The sequence below is a fragment of the Helianthus annuus genome, chromosome 15 (genome assembly GCF_002127325.2).
Source record: "Helianthus annuus cultivar XRQ/B chromosome 15, HanXRQr2.0-SUNRISE, whole genome shotgun sequence".
Classification (NCBI taxonomy): domain Eukaryota; kingdom Viridiplantae; phylum Streptophyta; class Magnoliopsida; order Asterales; family Asteraceae; genus Helianthus; species Helianthus annuus.
In genome coordinates this window covers 129,160,455-129,178,905 of record NC_035447.2, presented here as the reverse complement: position 1 = coordinate 129,178,905, position 18,451 = coordinate 129,160,455, and the positions used below count along the sequence as shown (strand labels likewise).

The 18,451-nt window shown below is 39.2% G+C and overlaps 1 long non-coding RNA gene across 1 annotated transcript; it reads left to right on the top strand.

Annotated features, from left to right (window-relative positions):
- Window positions 1-11,877: 11,877 nt before the first annotated feature.
- On the top strand, window positions 11,878-18,074 carry LOC118487320. Its single transcript, XR_004881361.1, has 2 exons — window positions 11,878-12,175; window positions 17,851-18,074. It is a non-coding gene; the product is annotated as an uncharacterized LOC118487320 (long non-coding RNA).
- Window positions 18,075-18,451: the final 377 nt, after the last annotated feature.

Sequence of the window (18,451 nt, the reverse complement as noted above, 5' to 3'; positions counted from 1 at the left end):
CGTTTTCGGTTAGGTTTGCGGAACCGGTGCCGGAGAATATCCTGATTTCAGATAATTTACGTGAGTGATAGATTACTATGCGTGAAACGGCATCGATTTGCGCGAAATCGGGCGAAATTGGGTTAAAATTGGACGAAATGCTGAAATTGGGCTGGCCCAGTCGAACAGGCCACTCGATCGAATGGGCCTGTTCGATCGATTGGGCCTGTTCGATCGAATGGGCCTGTTCGATCGAATGGGCCTGTTCGATCGAATGGGCCTGTTCGATCGATTGGGCCTGTTCGATCGAATGGGCCTGTTCGATCGAATGGGCCTGTTCGATCGAATGGGCCTGTTCGATCGAATGGGCCTGTTCGATCGAAAGGGCCTGTTCGATCGAATGGGCCTGTTCGATCGATCAGCTGTTCGATCGACTAGCTGTTCGATCGACTTAGCTGTTCGATCGACTAGCTGTTCGATTGGCCATCCTGTTCGGCTGTTTTCGATGATTTTTTTTCGAGCGTTTTTCGGCGTTTTGGGTCGAGACGTTACGATGAGGTGTTAAGCAACTGAAATCCCGTCAATTCCAACCTGTTTCATCGGCCGGGAATCACCCCGTTCGTCGGAACTGGTCGTTTTTGTCGGTTTTTCAGTGTTTAACTCGAAATCGATCATTTTATCACTAGAAATGTGTAGGAGATTGGTCTAAGTTCTGGTTTTACCATTTTTATGTATAGATCTGATGTAAAAACCTTGATTTTACTTAGGAAATGCCCTAGATCTAAGTTGTTCTTGATGATATGAGGTCAACACCTTGAAGTTCATAAAACTTGTGATGAAATCAGTCAGAACATCTCAGATCCATGACTATCTTGATAGGAAAACACTGATTTGGTTGAGATTCATTGAAAAATCGTATGTAAATCATCCGAATCTGAGTTGTTCTTCATGGGATGACATCACCTTTGAAGAACTTTATGGTGACATCACCTTAGAACAGCCCAAATCCGTTGATTTCACGGTTGGAATTCAGATTTTGAAAGATAGAAAGATGGAGAATTGCATTTGGATCAAGAAAGTACAAGATTCGGGTTGAAAACTTACAAGAATCGGAAGAAATCGAGAGATTTGAGGGCTGGAACGTCTTGGTCGGTTAGGAGCAGCAACACAAGTGTTTGGGAGGAAATGGAGGGGTATTTATAGGCAAGGAAGGAGAAAAGGAGGAAAAACAGCAGTTGGTTCGGCTGGCCCGTTCGATCGGCTGGCCCAGTCGATCGGCTGGCCTAGTCGATCGGCTGGCCCAGTCGATCGGCTGGCCCAGTCGATCGGCTGGCCTAGTCGATCGGCTGGCCCAGTCGATCGGCTGGCCCAGTCGATCGGCTGGCCCAGTCGATCGGCTGGCCCAGTCGATCGGACTGGCCTATCTGATTGGGCCGGTCTGACCAATTGGACTAGCCTGATCGAATTGATCCGTTCGGAAGTCTTTTGATCCCGTTTTTGGTGCGATTTCGACGGTTTGAGCCATATTTTCATATATTCATATAATTATTAAATTATTTATTATTATTAATCACAAAAGGGCCGTATATACGTATTTATGTATCCAATTCTCAGTGCGGTGATCGAGTTACGCGTGCCTTTGAGTGCGTTCTTCGATGTGATGTGCCACAATGATTATCGGGGCACCACTTACTCATATTGCCATCATCGTCATGACGGTTAGAGTCATAGTACTCACCCGATAACCCTCGTTAGCGTTGATTATTCACATTTTTGACACCTCACGCTCATCGAGAAGGGTAGTTTAGGCCCATATTCGACATCATCGTGAGTGTTATGCAAAATAAGTTTGTAATAGCGATAGAATATGCATAATTATTCGATTGTACTTCGATTTAGCGATATAATTGATATAGTTACATTATGATCCGAATCTCCGGTGCTAGGCGTAACGAGTGTATCGAGTAGTAACAACGCACGAAGGTGCGGGTTGTTACATCCGCGTTTTCCATCTGAATGATTAACACTTTATTACCACAAAATAGATAACAACCAAGCACAATAAAGCAATCACACATAATCACGTCAACACGTATAGCCAAAATTGTCGACTTTGCGACTTTCATATTTTTATATATATTAGTATGCATCGATACACACCAGTTATATTACAAAAGTTTTTTTTTTGAGTTATTTTACATGATTATATTTTTATTATTTATTATTATTTTATTATTATTATTATTATACAAACACATAACCACAGTTAACCGGCCCTTCAGAAACGACGCTCCCTCTCGTCGTACTTCCACGAAATTTTCTCCCCCATTTCCCGAATTCTATTTCCCGCATCCACCAGTTCCTCGCCATAGTGGCGGAGTTCAACCAAGTTTTCTGTGCTCATAGGTGGGTTTGGTGCAGGCTTAGGATCAAACTGGGGAAAATAGACGTTAGGGTTATTCATGAAGTTCTGAAATTTCCAGTCGCTCGTCCACCACTCCTCCAATTCTCCGGGTAGAAGTTGGTGGTTGACAATAGGATCTGAGATAGCAGGCTCCAAATTTATTGGAAATTCAGATTGGACAGGGAAATTGAAGAGGTTTTCATCGGCAGGTCCGATGAGGTCACAATTTGCCAGTTTGCGATCAAGCTCCTCCCATGGTGGCATTTCCTGGGCTTGCCCGGAACTTTCCCTGATCTCCTTTCCTTTACCTTTATCCTTCGGATCCTCAGTCTTTTTAACCTTCTGGGCAGCTGGCTTCTTCCTACGCCCGCGTTTCCAGTCCAAGATTCTCCTCCTCTTTTTCGGCTTTGGTTTCTCCTGGGCCTGGGCCTGGAATATTAGTGGTTCCTCAGTGTCCGCCTGGTAGCCAGATGGGTTTCCTGTGGTATCCATATCGGTGGTATGGATAGTAAAGTTTCGGAGTGCCTCCGACAGTTCATTCATGATGTTGGCACACATGAAGAAACACGCACAAATTTAAGTTAAAATTTGATTTATTGTAAATTAAATTTTCCCAAAATCACAGAATGGCAATCTGGAAAATTAAGTATTTCTAAATACTTAATTGGCTTAAATCAGTGGCTCTGATACCACCTTTTTCTGTCACGGCCCCCGACCCGGTTTTACCCGTTTTAGGAGCCGCGGGACAGAAACCCGTGGTATTGGGGTTTATTTTGGCAGCGGAAAATTTAACAGGATCTTTCATACTGAAAATGCCCAATTATTTTATTTCACAAATTGGGACAAACCCCATAATTTACAATAAAGGAATTTCTCGGGGAAATTCCTTGTTTTACAAAAACATGTTTTTTAGTTTATTTACTGAGCCACATTCTTCAAGCTGGTGCGTTATGCGACACTTTTCCTGGTTCACAGTAAATCACCTGAAACATGTTTAAAAAGATTTTATCAGCGGGAAATACTGGCGAGTCATTCAAATTGCACAAAATGACACATTGTTATAATTTACAGCATTAAGGGTTTTTATATTTGCCCCTGTCTTATAATTAGCTGGTTCAGCTGTCACCCGACCGAATCTATGACTGTGGACATATCACTAATTAGGCTCGCCCACCTAAAGTGATAAATCGTTAGTAGTAATGTGCACAAAACCCCCACATACTGCCAGTAATTAAAGATTAGCACAGACTTAATCACTGCAAAGTATAACTGGAAAACATTTAGGGTTTTGTAAAGCAATTTGATAAAAAGAGAATGACTCACATTGCAAGTTTAGTTGGAGAGAACTTTGCCTACTGATAAGCCTGGTAACCTAGTTAAATAACAATGCATACGAAACTAGGTCAGTAACTTAATACAATATTTACGATAAGCTCACGAAATCAAAACCCTCACGACGAATGACAAAGTATAGGCCGAATTTGGGCAGCACTTAAACATCCATCGGATCGGTTTCAATCGATCGGACATTGTATCGTAGCAGTGATCGAGTTAATACCCTGTAACCGTAGCAGCGTCTCGATACCTTAACACTCGTTTTAAGCAGAATATGGACGTTTTGAACTAAATTTTCGAACACAGAAGCAAGCCCCATCCACAACCTATTTATAGCAGAAAATTAAGTTTGTCGTGGCTCGCGTAAACCCTAACAAAATCTTACGCGGCCTGTGAGGGCCACCCTAGCTACGGCTAGGGCTAGCGTGTCACGCGTAGGTCCGCCACGTGGCTGACACGTGGCCGAAAGCTTATCCGGTCGAACCATCGAGCTGTCGCGGACCGCGTAAGCTTAGCTTAAGTCTTACGCGGCCCGCAAGCGACCTAAAAAATTGTATTTCTTGGTTTTTTATAAGGATTAGGGTTTTAGGGGTCCAGGTTTCTACTTACGGGTCGTTTTGGGACATTTTTGCAGGTCCTTACATATATAATTGATTGATTGTTAATAAGAAAAGCAACACAAATATTCTCACATGGTATTAACCTTTCATACGATTCTTTCTTAAACCCTTCATCCTCTTTTTGCCGCCACTATATTCACCACTTCGTCTTCATGACTACTGCTCCAACTGATCCCTCCAATCTTACCCTTCACACACTCTGCCTCCTAATTAACATAAAGCTTTCACCCTCTAATTACCTCTCTTGGAGACATCAAGTTATTCCTATTCTCTCCTATCTCGATTTGGTCAACCATATTGATGGCTACTCCACCGCCCCGTCTGAAGCCATAACCACTGATGCTAAAACTACTCCAAATCTGAAATATTTCGAATATAAAACACCGGATCAACGGGTTGTCCTGCTATTCCATTCTTCTCTCGTCAAGGAAGCTATGGCTGAAACAGTTGGACATACTTCTACACATTAGATTTGGAAGGTACTTGATAATGCCAATATTCATCATTCCCTTGAACGAATGCATACTCTACGAGACTCCCTTCATCAGCTTTAAAAGAGCTCATCTACTGTGTCGGGTTAGGGTCAAAAACTCAAATCCATGTGTGACCAGTTAACAACCATTGGTCGCCCCGTTACTCAAGAAGATAAACGTTACTGATTTTTATGTGGTCTTGGACCCGCCTATGAAAACTTCCCCATGGCGTAATACACTGTGCAACCCACTCATTTCTTCCGAGATCTACTCCCACATGCAGAGAACCAAGAAATTTTCCTCCAAAATTTGCATGGAAACCAAAGTCCACATGATGCCTTTTCGGCTCAGTCCACTCGATTTAATTCCACCAACAAATCTGATCGTGGACAATCATCATGTTTTTTAGGCTCTTCCTCTAGCAAGAGTCGTTCCAATACCAATATCTGCCTATGAAGAAAAGAAGGCCATTATGCCTCAGCATGTCCGGATCTCGCTGGTTATGCCCAACGGGTTGTGTCAACTCCACTTGATGCACACCTTGCCTAAGCTTTTCAAGCCTAATGCAACATCGCAGATTGTACGGCTGACACGGGAGCCACCACCGACATATTTCGTTCCTCAAATGGTCTAGAGAAGTCTCATCTGGATACGGTTAACAATCGTGTAACTTTTGGTATTGGACTATCTTTACCAGTCTCTGGAATTGGTAAAACCACACTTCAAAATACTATTCCCTAAAAAACGTATATGTTGTCCCAAGTCTTACACGTAATCTACTATCTATTAGTAGATTAATAAACGATTCACCAGTTGATGTATTATTCTCTAACGATTTTTCCATATCTAGGACCGAAAAACCACGGAGGTCATTGCTAGAGGAACATGTGAAAATGGTTTCTCTGTCCTCTCGCAAGGTCACAAGTCTCTTGTTGCTGCTCTATCCGCCTCTCATCTTCGTGTATCTTTTGATAAATGGCATATCATTTAGGACATATCTCGGTTGATACCATTTCTATTTTGAATAAACTTGGACATGTTTTGCTCACTTCTTTATTACCCAAACCGGCATTTACCATAGGCTATCTTGTCCCCATACATGGCAACAAAGCGGACGAGCTGAATGTAAACATCGTCATGTTACTAAAACGTCATTAGCCATGATGTTCAATGCTCATGCTCCAGCCAGTCTATGGCAGTCTATGGCTCGATGCATTCACCTCGGCCACTTGTATCATAAATCGGCTTCCCGCATCTCTCCTTGACAACAAATCCCTATTTGAAGTCGTTTTTAACCATCCACCTCCCTATGCAAATTTTCAGGTTTTTGGGTGTTGTGTTTTCCCGTATCTTCGGGATTACACAAAACATAAATTTCTACCAAGAAGTATCTCAAGTATCTTCATTGGAGATAGTCCAAGATACAAAGGTTATCGATTCCTAGATCCAACTACTTGTTGCATCTATACAACTCGTCATGCGAAATTTGCTGACACCAAATTGATGACACCAAACTCGTGTTCTCAAATTTTGATGACACTCTATCTGAACCATCAAAGCCCACCTCCTTATCTCGGCCCAACCAATCCACACCCACCTCACCTAGAAAACCCTCGACCCAAACATCCTTTAAACCTCCTATCTATTGTTGTTCCTATCCATCATCCAACCCACACCATTCCACTCCACATATCTTGGCCCACCCGCATCCTCTTTCGGCCCAACCCACACCTCCTCATACACTTTCAACCTAAACTCAAACCCAACAATCCTTAGACCCAACCATAACCCAAACCAAAATTGTTCACTCCACCTCACCCAATAATGAACATGCCTCAACTTCTCGAGCCTAAATCCAACCCGATATACTACAACCAGATATGGCTATTTAAAGTCTAGATTCCTCCCTGTTGAAGTCTAGATTCCTCTCTGTTGCATTATTTTGCTTAGTTTCTTCAGGATTTCATCCAAACTCTTTACGAACACCATCCAAACTAAAAATCCACAATAAGTACCATAATCTTATAGAATTTGCAATATACGCCCGTTAAATGTATATGAAAAACATTTTAGTTTGAGAGCACATCAAGTATCTTCGACGATCGATATCTAGCGGTAATTACTGACAGACCGATGACGGAACCCACAAATTCTAGGACAAAAATACCCATAAATATATGTCGGTAATCTGTCAGTGATTATCTACAGAATGCCTAAATAAAGGAAAGAGACTTTCATCGAAAAATATCATCGACAACCACATATTTGTTAGTAATTACTTGCAGATTACTGAGGGTGCCGGCGTGCTTATGATTCTAGATGAGATTTTTCTATTCAATAATGATAGAGACCTAAGTTTTATACTCTAATCAAAATGAAACCAATTAATCATTTGATTGTATGAAATTGTAAGAGTTTAGTTGTGTTAAACATTTTAATGACAGTATAATCGCTTTAATGATGAGTCACAATTGATTATATATTGTATTGAAGCCTCTAAATGAAATTTCTAGACTTTTCAACTAATGTTCGTCAATAGTAATCGAGCAGCAGTAACCCGCGTTAGTAGCAACAAATCATTTATACGCTCTCAAGCGGATCGTGATCATGATGTGAAGTGCAATGTGCATCATTAAAACAACACATATCGTAACGTGCATGTGAAGATGTTTTGCACCCTGAAGCTTTTTCCTTATTGCGAATAAAACAATATCTAAGTAAGAATTCCACTTGTAAACCCTTAGTGATGTTCCACCATCCTTATTTCACTTTGTCACTGGTTCTTATTTTTTATTTCAAATACACCACTTTAACATTGATATATCATTCATTTTAGCTAACACATTCGTTTGCTGTGTAGGTCTCATTAACGAGAATGAATACCAAAAAAAATAGTAATTATACAAATAATAATTACATATATTTGCTTGCAACTTGGGTTTTCAATATTCACTATATATATTTCATAGATGGTTTGTGCTTCCAATATAAATATCTTTCGATTTAAATAATAACTAGGATCTTGACCTGCCGCGCGTTGCGGCGGCGTCGAAAGTTATAATAAGTTGCATTTGTAGTGTATATTTGACTTGACTCTTTATCCAAAAAAAATTTACGTCTTCGTCGAATGAACACGCATTATATTTGACCCGACTCGCTTTCGAACACAGTTTACGAACGTACACAAAATAAGTATAAAAACGTATTATTTTTTTACCAGACTCGTTTGAGAGAAAAAATTATGTCAAAACGTGAGTCGTTTAGGTTGAAACATGAATTTAAAATGACATGTACGTTAAAACTGCCATATGCCGCGCATTACGGCGGCGACACCTTAGTTGTTTATAGTCGGCGGCATGTTATATGATTCGTTAACCATATAAAAACACATGTTTTGACATATCCGATCTAACTCTGTATACTGTATGCATTGCGGTTACAGTATACGGTGATGACATTAACGTGTGATGCGCGTTGCGGCGCGGGCACATCGCAAAAATCAAACGGATAACACGTATAGTACCTGTAACGACTCGCAAAAACAATAGAGAACCTGAACGCAATTGATTCTGCAACACAAAAAAACATCTTGAAGATATGAAAGAGTAAGATATGAAAATCAAACATACGTACGAAAGTAGGCCGCCATTCATATAACAGATTTTGTAAAACCACATTAATCAAATAGATTTTGTACGAAAGTAGGCCACAAAAACGAAAGGTGTAATTTTTATCAATACAACTAATTTAATTAATCTATTGCATTCTGTTTGAGCTCCAGGAGGAAAAAGACTTTCTAGTTGATAAATGATCCACAAAATCAAATAGCAAAGGAAAGAGAAGGGTGCCCCTTCAAGTGGATGGGGTGGTTTGCTGTGAGATGCTAGAGTATGCTTAACATGGCAACAGACCAAAAGGACACAACACAAATTATCTTAACATGTAAATGATATCATATTCTGTGTTTGTTTTCAAATTATGTAATGACAATCAGTAGTAGAGTTTGAAAAAAATCATTGAGACCGGTGATAGAATCTTGTGAATAAACTTATCTAATTAGATTATAGTCTAAATCTTTGATATTAGGTTAGACTTAATCACAGGAAATACTTTGTGTATATATGCATGTAAACATAATATTGAGAAAATCAATTCAACAGTTTATTTTATTCACATGGTATCAACCATATGGATGACCCTCCTCCTCTCTTCTCGCAATATCATTTTCCAGTTATTATCTTTTTTTTTTCAGCGACTGCCATGGCCGACGCACCTTCTTTCGAACATGAGTATTTACAATTCTTAGAACTATATGAGTGGTAATTCTAACACCAAATTACCAAAGTATATTAGACATGAGAAGCAACCGGGACAAAATAAAGAAAATGGAGCATAATAGAGCAATGTATAACCAAATTGTCTAAGGGCATAGATCTACAACAATCAATTAACCACGGCACAAATGTGACCTCCATAGTACAACAATTCAAAGTTAAAACCACAATGGAATCTTGTGTACCTTTATTCCACGAAAACCCTTCCGCTCGGGTGGTGCTCCACAAACGCCCCTTCTCCAACCGACAAACAATCAACACCTACAAAATTGAAATCAGTTACAACTTTCATTTTATGCACTAATTAACCACTCAATTCAACGAACAAACAAACTAAGTGCCTAACTCTTACCTCTGTTCAATCGATCCGTGGTCTGAGAGTTCTCCGTGGCCTGAGAGTTCGTGCGGAGGTGTTCGACTGTTATCGATTTGAGGTAACCTGAAATCGAAAGAAAGGAGAATCCGAGTCACCGCCGTCGCTGCACTTGCCGCAAAATCCGAAATCCGAATCCCTAAATGACCGCCGTTTCGGGTTGTTTTGGTCGTCGTTGCTGCTTGCTCACTTCGTCGCGCTTCCGATGCTGATTTTGACAAACCTAAGACTAAATTTTTCGCCGTTCCTGATTTGTAGAGGCTGATGCAAGGATAAAGGAACGTACGTGAAGAAAAGCCTATTAGGGTACATTTAGGGTTTAGTGCAGAAGAAGAGAAAGAGGTTTAGATCCCAGCCCTCCATGGTAATGGTTGTGTAACCCTAGACTGAGAGAAGACAACTGTTGTGCGTGAAGACAAAGGTTATTTGAAAGCCAAGAATGAAACACAGTGAAGAACAAACGGGGAAGCGCTGGAGGGCAGTTTTGTCTTTTGTCGGTGTCACCGACCTTTGTCTTTAAGAATATATAAATTGTAAGGGTGGTGAATCCAACACTTGGTCATTAGAGATGAAATGAATCCAGTGATATTCGGATCACATATTCGTTATTTGCATTATTTTAATAATCAAGCATATACATGCATTTATATATGCATGCATATTGCTCATTCAGATCATAGAGATGCTTGTTCTTCATGAATTAAAAATCCATCTGAGTATGTAGATCATCCATCGGAATCTTGCTGCATATTCGCAGACAATTTATCTATAAACAACGGACATGGTGATGATAATTGGGTGGTTTTTAAACTCAGAGGCACAGTGACTGCTGCAAGTACAGATTTTGTGTTCTTCTGCCGGTGGTTGTGGGTGCTATTGAACATGCAGTGATTCGGTTCTCTTAAAAATTTGTGTGCATTTAGGTAAGTTCTGTTCTACCTGTTTGCTTCTGTGTATATCTTGCTGATTCCAAGGACTCAAGGAAGAACAAAACTATAAGGTAGCGTTCGTTTCATGGAATGGAATGGAATGGAATTAGAAAGTTTTTCTTTGTAAAATTGATCTTGGTTGGGGGAGGGAGGAATTTGAAATCCCATGAATTTCTTTAATCAATGAAATTTGTGACTATTTCAACATTCCATTCCATTCCTTCATTAGAGTGAAGGATTTCTAAGGAATGTTGAAATAGTCACAAATTTCATTGATTAAAGAAATTCATGGGATTTCAAATTCCTCCCTCCCCCAACCAAGATCAATTTTACAAAGAAAAACTTCCTAATTCCATTCCATTCCATTCCATGAAACGAACGCTACCTAAGGGTGGAGGGGGTGCTTGAGGATAAAGATCTCCGGTAGTAGACGGTTGGGCCAGAGGCGAAGCTTGAAAATTTCCACTGGGGGTCAGAAGTCACCCAACCTAAAAATTCAATATAAGTAATTTTTTTTTTATAAAACCGGGGGGTCGAAAACGTATATACCTAAAAAATTCTATACAAAACGTACATACATAACACTACAGTATTGAGCGAAAAACCGGAAGGTCGAAAACGTATATACCTAAAAAATTTGCTTACTTAGATCATCCATAGTAAGCTATTTTGAATTAAAAGACTGTAATAATAAATGATTTAACCCGTGAATCCATTTTATTGATCCGAGATAGATGCATTTAGCTACATGTAATGGGTATGTCTCGAAACTAACACATCCATTTTGATGCTAAACTCAAACCCAAATTAATGTTAGAGTTAATTGCCATTTTAGCCCCTGTGGTTTGGGCCATTTTGTCAGTTTAATCCAAATGTTTCATTTTTAACATCTGGATCCAAAAAGGTTTCATCGTTGCCATTTTGGTCCAACTGACTTAACTTCATCCATATCTGTTAAGTCTGCCAAGGGCATTTTTGTCATTTCATTTAAAAGAATAAGCAATAAAGAAAAAAGGGTAAATAAAAAGAAAAATGAAATGACAAAATTGCCCTTGGCAGACTTAACAGATATGGATGGAGTTAAGTCAGTTGGACCAAAATGGCAACGATGAAACCTTTTTGGATCCGGATGTTAAAAATGAAACATTTGGACTAAACTGGCAAAATTATCCAAACCACAGGGACTAAAATGGCAATTAACTCCTAATGTTAAGTTTATGTAACGTTTTAGGTGGTGTTTGTTTTTTTTAGAAAAACCTCTTCTGGTCTCTTATGTCTGCGCCGTGCAGACCACGCGCAGATGTTTAACTCTACAGACTGTTTGTTTTTAGAAGACATTCAAACCTTTGCGCGTCCTCTTCCCCACGCAGAGATGGTCCAATGTCTTCCCACCTCTTCCAACCCTTCTTCTTTTTCTTCTTCTTTCCTAATCTCAAAACACATCTCTTCTCTAACAATCTTCTGGCGTCTTCACCACAACCACAATACTCGTATAGAAACGACCCTACCTACCATAATGGAAAGCAATGGATAAAGCTGAACTACCGAAACACACAATTATGGTGACAAAATCATCAATCAAGAGAAAACCCTTGGCCAGTCTCACTAACATCGTTCGTAACCCTAACCACACCTTCCAATCGAAGAAACCTCTATCTTCTACACCCTCTGATTCAAGTATCGGATCCACTCAGAACCATCCGATTAAACCTCCCACACTCACCGCAGGTACAACAACTCAGTCTTTTTACCACAATTGTTAGCTAAATTTCTTAATTTTGAGTGGTGGAGAATCATTGTTTATGTTAATGAGTATTGTTTCTTAATTTTGAGTGGTGGAGAATTATCGTTTATGGATCTTTTAGGGATTATATGTCTGTTGAATCTTTTAGGGCAGTTGTGTGGAGTTACCGATGACTCGACGAGAGAGAGAGAGAGTTTTTAGAGAGAGAGAGAGACAGGTGCTGTTTGTTTGCAGAAGTTAAAAGACAAACAGTCTTTTTGTTGCAGACTGCAGAGGTTTGGTCCACCTCTTCTGCTACAGATGTTTGCAGATGTGGTCCGCAGACTGCAGACGTTTTACCTCTAAAAAACAAACAGCACCTTAGTATTGTATCTGAATTTCACACTCTAGCTTGTAATATAGCTTCACATTCAATGCATCACAACAAAATAATATAATGTATATGATACCGTGTTTGATATAATGAGAAGAGTTAAATGCCCGGATAGTCCCTGCGGTTTGGCATTTTTTCACCTTTTTAGTCCCTAACTTTCTAAAATTACAGCTATAATCCCGAATTTTTCAATTTTCTTTCCCGGATAGTCCCTGGGCCTAACATCAGTTAGTTTTCTCAGTTAAAATGACCTAAATACCCTTTCCTTAAAATATAGCCTCCACTGCCTCCAACCATTTAATCAGTTAGTTCGTTCGATGCTGTTCTTCTCCGATTAATTTTCCCAAATTCACTGTTAACTTTGTATCTGAATCGCTGCAAACATGAGCGACGATAAGGCTCTCAGCCTCAAAGAGATTAAAAATGAAACTGTTGATTTGGTATCAATTCAAACCCTAGTATTCTTACTCTGTTTCTTGTTTTATCATCATCGATCGATTGTTGATGTTTTTTTTTGGCTAATTAAAGTTGAAAATTGAGTAATTAGTTGATGATTCTCTTAATTTTTTATTCAATTTCACATGAAAATTAGAAAGCAAATAGGATTATTGATTACATAATCATTTTATGTGCTACAATTAAAGAGAAGATACGAATGTGTAAAATGTTACTTCCACGCTTTTGTGTGTGCTTAAATCATGTTATCTATTGAACTGCCCTCAATTCATCGGTTTATATAAAATGTAACACCTCGAAAATTTGTGTCCAATAAATAAACGACACGTGTCACTTACGACAAAAATATTGTAAACCCGGATTTGGTTAAAGATGTATGGTAGGATTTTTGAACATGTCGACATGTTAATTTATACCTCTGAGCGACTTCATTATAAATCCCAAGACCCTAAGCATGATTAATAAACATCTAGTATACCTTTAATCCGGTGATTACTAAAGTGATGGATGCCAAATTTGCAAGAATGGGTCCTATGAAAATAATGCAATTTAAACCTTCGTTCATAAATCCCATCTTTGTGCAAACCAATGATACTGCATGATAGGGTAGATAACTGTTCAAGCATGGGTTAAAAGCATTATACTGAAAATTCATGACCAGAAATCATGCACTACAAGTTGTCTGTTCAAAGCATGAAAGGTTATTTTTTTTTCTTCTGACAAGGGCTTACGGACCGCAAGGGTCCTGCCTTACGGTCCGTAAGGTGCGAAAGGTTAAAATTTTTTCTTTGTCAAAGGCTTACGGACCGCAAGGGTCTTGCCTTACGGTCCGTAAGGGGTGCCCAGCGGCAGCAGCTTGGCTGTTGGCTGTTATAAACGTCAAACCGACATAGTAAGATATTTACAGCAACATGGGCGACCCCTAACCTTTCCTAGACATTAGGAAACACTTGTAAATGATCTGGATCACCCTATAGACTTAGTTGTCACCATCTTGGAGGATTTAGAACACTATAAAAGGCCACAAGGTTGCAACCATTGAGATCACACCTTCCTTCTACATTGTGAAGCTTTCTGGAGCTCAAGGGTCTTCCCTAAGCATTCCTAATCTTGCATTAGACTTCAGTAAGTATGCTTAACCCTTCTTAGTTAAGTTTTTGCTTAGTTATAGCTTAGAAGTCAAACCGTCGTAATTAACGGTTGACTTAACGATTAATCACAAATGGTCCAGTGATTAGTCGAATCAAAGGTAGTTATATGTTGGTAATTATGTGGGCATTAAACCCCATCATAACGAAAGACCGAACCCGGACCACAAAACCATGCTCTCGTTGAGCGAGGGCCTGCACTCACTCCGTTCACCTCTTATAAGGGCACCCTCTGATTCCCACTCTAACTAGTCCAAATGTCGGGTCAAAGTTGCTTAGAAAAAGTCAAAAGAATGCTAATTTTCGATTTAACGCATAATTAACAATGTAGATGGCATGTAACCTGTTTTATCACTCATATAACTTGATAATAAGTATTATAACTGGTCTAAGCTTGTTTGATCCGACCATTTACTGTTTTGACCCGGTTCGGAACCGAAAGTCGCAAAACTTTGACTTTTGCTTTGACTTCAGTTCTGACCCGATTTGGTATGATTTAGATATGCCTTAGGACTCTCTTAGGACCAGGTTACATGATGGTATAACCCTCTGTGGCTGGTTCGTTGTTTGTCCGAGTCGTTTGCGCATTTCCGTTATATGCTTAAAAGTTGACCATGATGCCCTTTTTACTTTAAAACGAGAATTTTGGATATATAAAAGGACAATAACCTTAGTTACTGATTTCTAAACATGTCCCTAAAATTTCGTGTCAATCCGAGGTCTAGAATAGGAGTTACGCTAAATAGCGCAATTAAGAAAACTTTAATGATTAATCGGCGCAATTAGCATAAAGCCTATCTAAACCCAAATTTTGACACAAAACCTTTTACACCCTGTTTTAATATAATATTTTGGGATTTTTAAAGATTTTTAATTATTTTTAACCTGCTCATAACCTGCGGTTATGGCATTGATTCGGTAAATACCGAATATACCTTTTTCGAACATAAAATGAGTTCTACATGGTATTTTGACCCGAATCCAATTGCTACTGATTTTAAATAATAAATAAAGTATTTTGAACTTTATAACCTGTTCAGAAAACTCAGATTTCCTGAAGAACCCGGAAATCTCTTTTATAATTTTTAAAATGACCAAAATACCCCTACGGGGCGTATATTGGGATTAAACTCGTTATGGGCATAATAGAAGGTATCCTACTGATACCATAACCTCTTCGGAGCATATTAACTTAGGAAACCAGTGTAGCACTCTTACGGTTACCCGTTACGCCATTTACGTGATCGGTTCAGCTTATGTAACTAGTTTACATAAATTAGCCGAAACGGGTCAAACCTTGTCGTTTTTATCTCAAAACCCAGAATGTGTTTAGTTTACCCATAATATACAAGTCTCCGAACTTGTTGGGTCCAAACCACATTCCATTCCCGGTTTTCGCCTTTCATGCGATTAAACCGTAATTATCCTTTGAAACTAACCGGTCTAAGCTTAGGCTAAATTAAAGACCCGTTAGGATTCTAATAGGTTATTATAAACCTTCGTTCCAGAATAGGAGAGCAGTAAAAGATACCTGCATTTGCTTGTTGTGGTTATTACTTGCTCAGGTAAATACTTTTAACTTATTTTCCCTTATACGGGCTTGGGGTACGGTATATACAATACCGCTTGGTCGGGCATTTGACCTTAACTCATTAGTAGTTAAGTATTATCAATATGACCCGTTTAAAAACTTGGTTTGTTTGTTTACGCTTTTGGGAGTTTAATGACCATGTCCCGGATATCCTTGGCATCATTTTACTAAATGGCCACGACCTCGACACGCGGGTGTAGGCGTACACCCGACAATGTGTCCATATTTATAAAGGTATAACCGTTGGTTTTCCCGCCGCGGTTTTGTACTATGTGGTGTGTCAGTTAACCTTAAACCCGGCACGAACCGGGCGACTGAACGCATAATGAACATGTAATTCTTTTACAAGATTAGATTTGATTAATTATCCCAAGTTATAAAAGTTTATGCCTCGAGCATTCAAATCATTTTTTTTAAACCTTTAAAAGTGTCGGTTGAATGTATTTACCAGTGTAAACTGACGTATTTTCCCCAAAAAGATTAAATGCAGGTTCTAAACGAAATAGGCTGACCACTCCTTAGCATCGTTAGAGTCTCGCAAGCCTAGATGCCACTATCTGTTGAACATTATTTCCTATTTTATTTTGATCCCCTGTGGATTATTTCGACTACTTGTGATACTTGGATATTACATTTGTTGGTTAAAATATATCTATCTTTATGCTTCCACTGTGCATTTAAATATTGTGTTGTTTGACTATATTGTTGCCAACTACGTCACTGTAATCCCCCACCGGGCCCACCGGTGAAACGTGTGGAAATCGGGGTGTGACAGAAAAAAAATAAAAAAAAAAAACACAAATGGCTTTTGTGGTATATCCTAGTTATAGCATTCACAATGAATTCTTTATTTCCTATCCTTATAATTATACTAAAAATAACTATTTTTTCTCTCTTTTTAACAATTAAATAATATTTTTTTATACTTTTATCATTACATTTTCTCTCTCCTTCACTCACAACCACTTTCAAAAATATTAATAAAGAGTAAATTGCCAAAATCGTATATGAGTTTTGGGTATGTTTGTTATTTTCATCAAAAACAACTTTATTTTTGTACCGTATAGTTATAACAATCCTCAAAATATTTCTGACACCCTTAATATATTTAGAGTGCCCCTATACATCCTAAAATACATCCCGTATACGAAAACCGGTCCTGAATACCCTTAGATAATTAAAAATAAAACAAAAACAATAAAAACAAGTCTGTCGCGGGCCGCGACAGACTGCCGTTAGTTCTACGTGTGCTGCGAGCTAGGAGACAACTGGCGTGACCCGGTGCCGCCACGTGTCGGACCCGTGTCGAGGCTAGCATCCGAGTCAGCCAAGCTAGGGCCTACCCTAGCTGGCGTCGCGAGCCGCGAAGCCCTCCTTGGTTTCCGTCGCGGGGCGCAACAAGGTCGACGATCACAACTATAAATAGGAGACATCAGCTTTCATTTTCGATCGTTCATTCCTGACTTTCTCTCTCAAATTTCTATAGTGTAGAAGCTATACCCGGGCATAATACCCCCCCCCCCCGGCCCAATTAACGAAATTCTGCCTCGTTGTAAGTATCATAACCCCCGGTTACGTATTAGATACGCTGCCCGATTGATCTAGGGTTCCGTAACGGCTGTCGAGGTTCTGCCCGACGTAGTCGTTGGAATTCTATCTCGGAGAGGGTATTACTAATGTAAATATTGGATTATTATACTAACACGTGTGCATTGTGTAATTAATAGATAATCACTAGGAAATCACAAAGGAAAACCCTAAGATAGCAATGTGAGTAATCCTCCTTTTTGCAAACTGTTTTTACAAAACCTCATATGATTTACAATATATTAAACAGTGATTGGGTATTTGTATTCTACAATTATCGTCGGTATGTTGGGGTTTTGTATACTAAATTTGTTACTACACTGTGAGTAGTAACATGACCACAAGTCGGGTTGACAGTACCGTGGGTGGTAATTAAAGTAGATGGAAACAAATGTAATTTTGTGAGCGCCTTCAATACTGTAAAATGATTTTACTCCTTTTGACTAAACTGGGATTCACTCACCAGTATTTCCCACTGACAAAATGTTTTTAAACGCGTTTCAGGTAACAAAATGTGAAAAGCCAAATAGAAGCCAGCTGGACAGCACTGAAGGCTTGGAAAAGTGGCTATAAAGTTACCTAAAATAAAGAGATATTTTTATTTAAATAAAATAAGGTTTATCCCTATGAATATGTGTGTACTGAAAACTTGGGAATTTCCCCCGTGTTTAATATTCTAAAAGTATGGTATTTTACTCTGATAAAACATTTCCTAACTACGATTCTAATGTAATTTCCGCTGCCAAACTGATAAACACCGATACCACTAAAACTGGCCGCGACCGCTTGTTCTCGGGTAAATAGGGGATGGGGGTTGCGATAGAAGGTGGTATCAGAGCTAAGCCACTGATTCAGCCACAGAAATGTTCTGCTGACACCAAGATATTATTCAAAATGTTAGGAAATTATCTATGGAACTACGTGCATATCTGTGTATTATTGTTTTGTGTTATTTCACTATTTGTTAGTTTATAGTATGAGCGACCAAGGACCTTCAGACGCTTACCGTCAGTTGTCCAGCTCACCTACGGACGAAAGCACCTCTTCACAGCCTACCCTCTCAGGGTATTCGGCTGATACTGAAGATGGAATTTTCGTGTTCAAA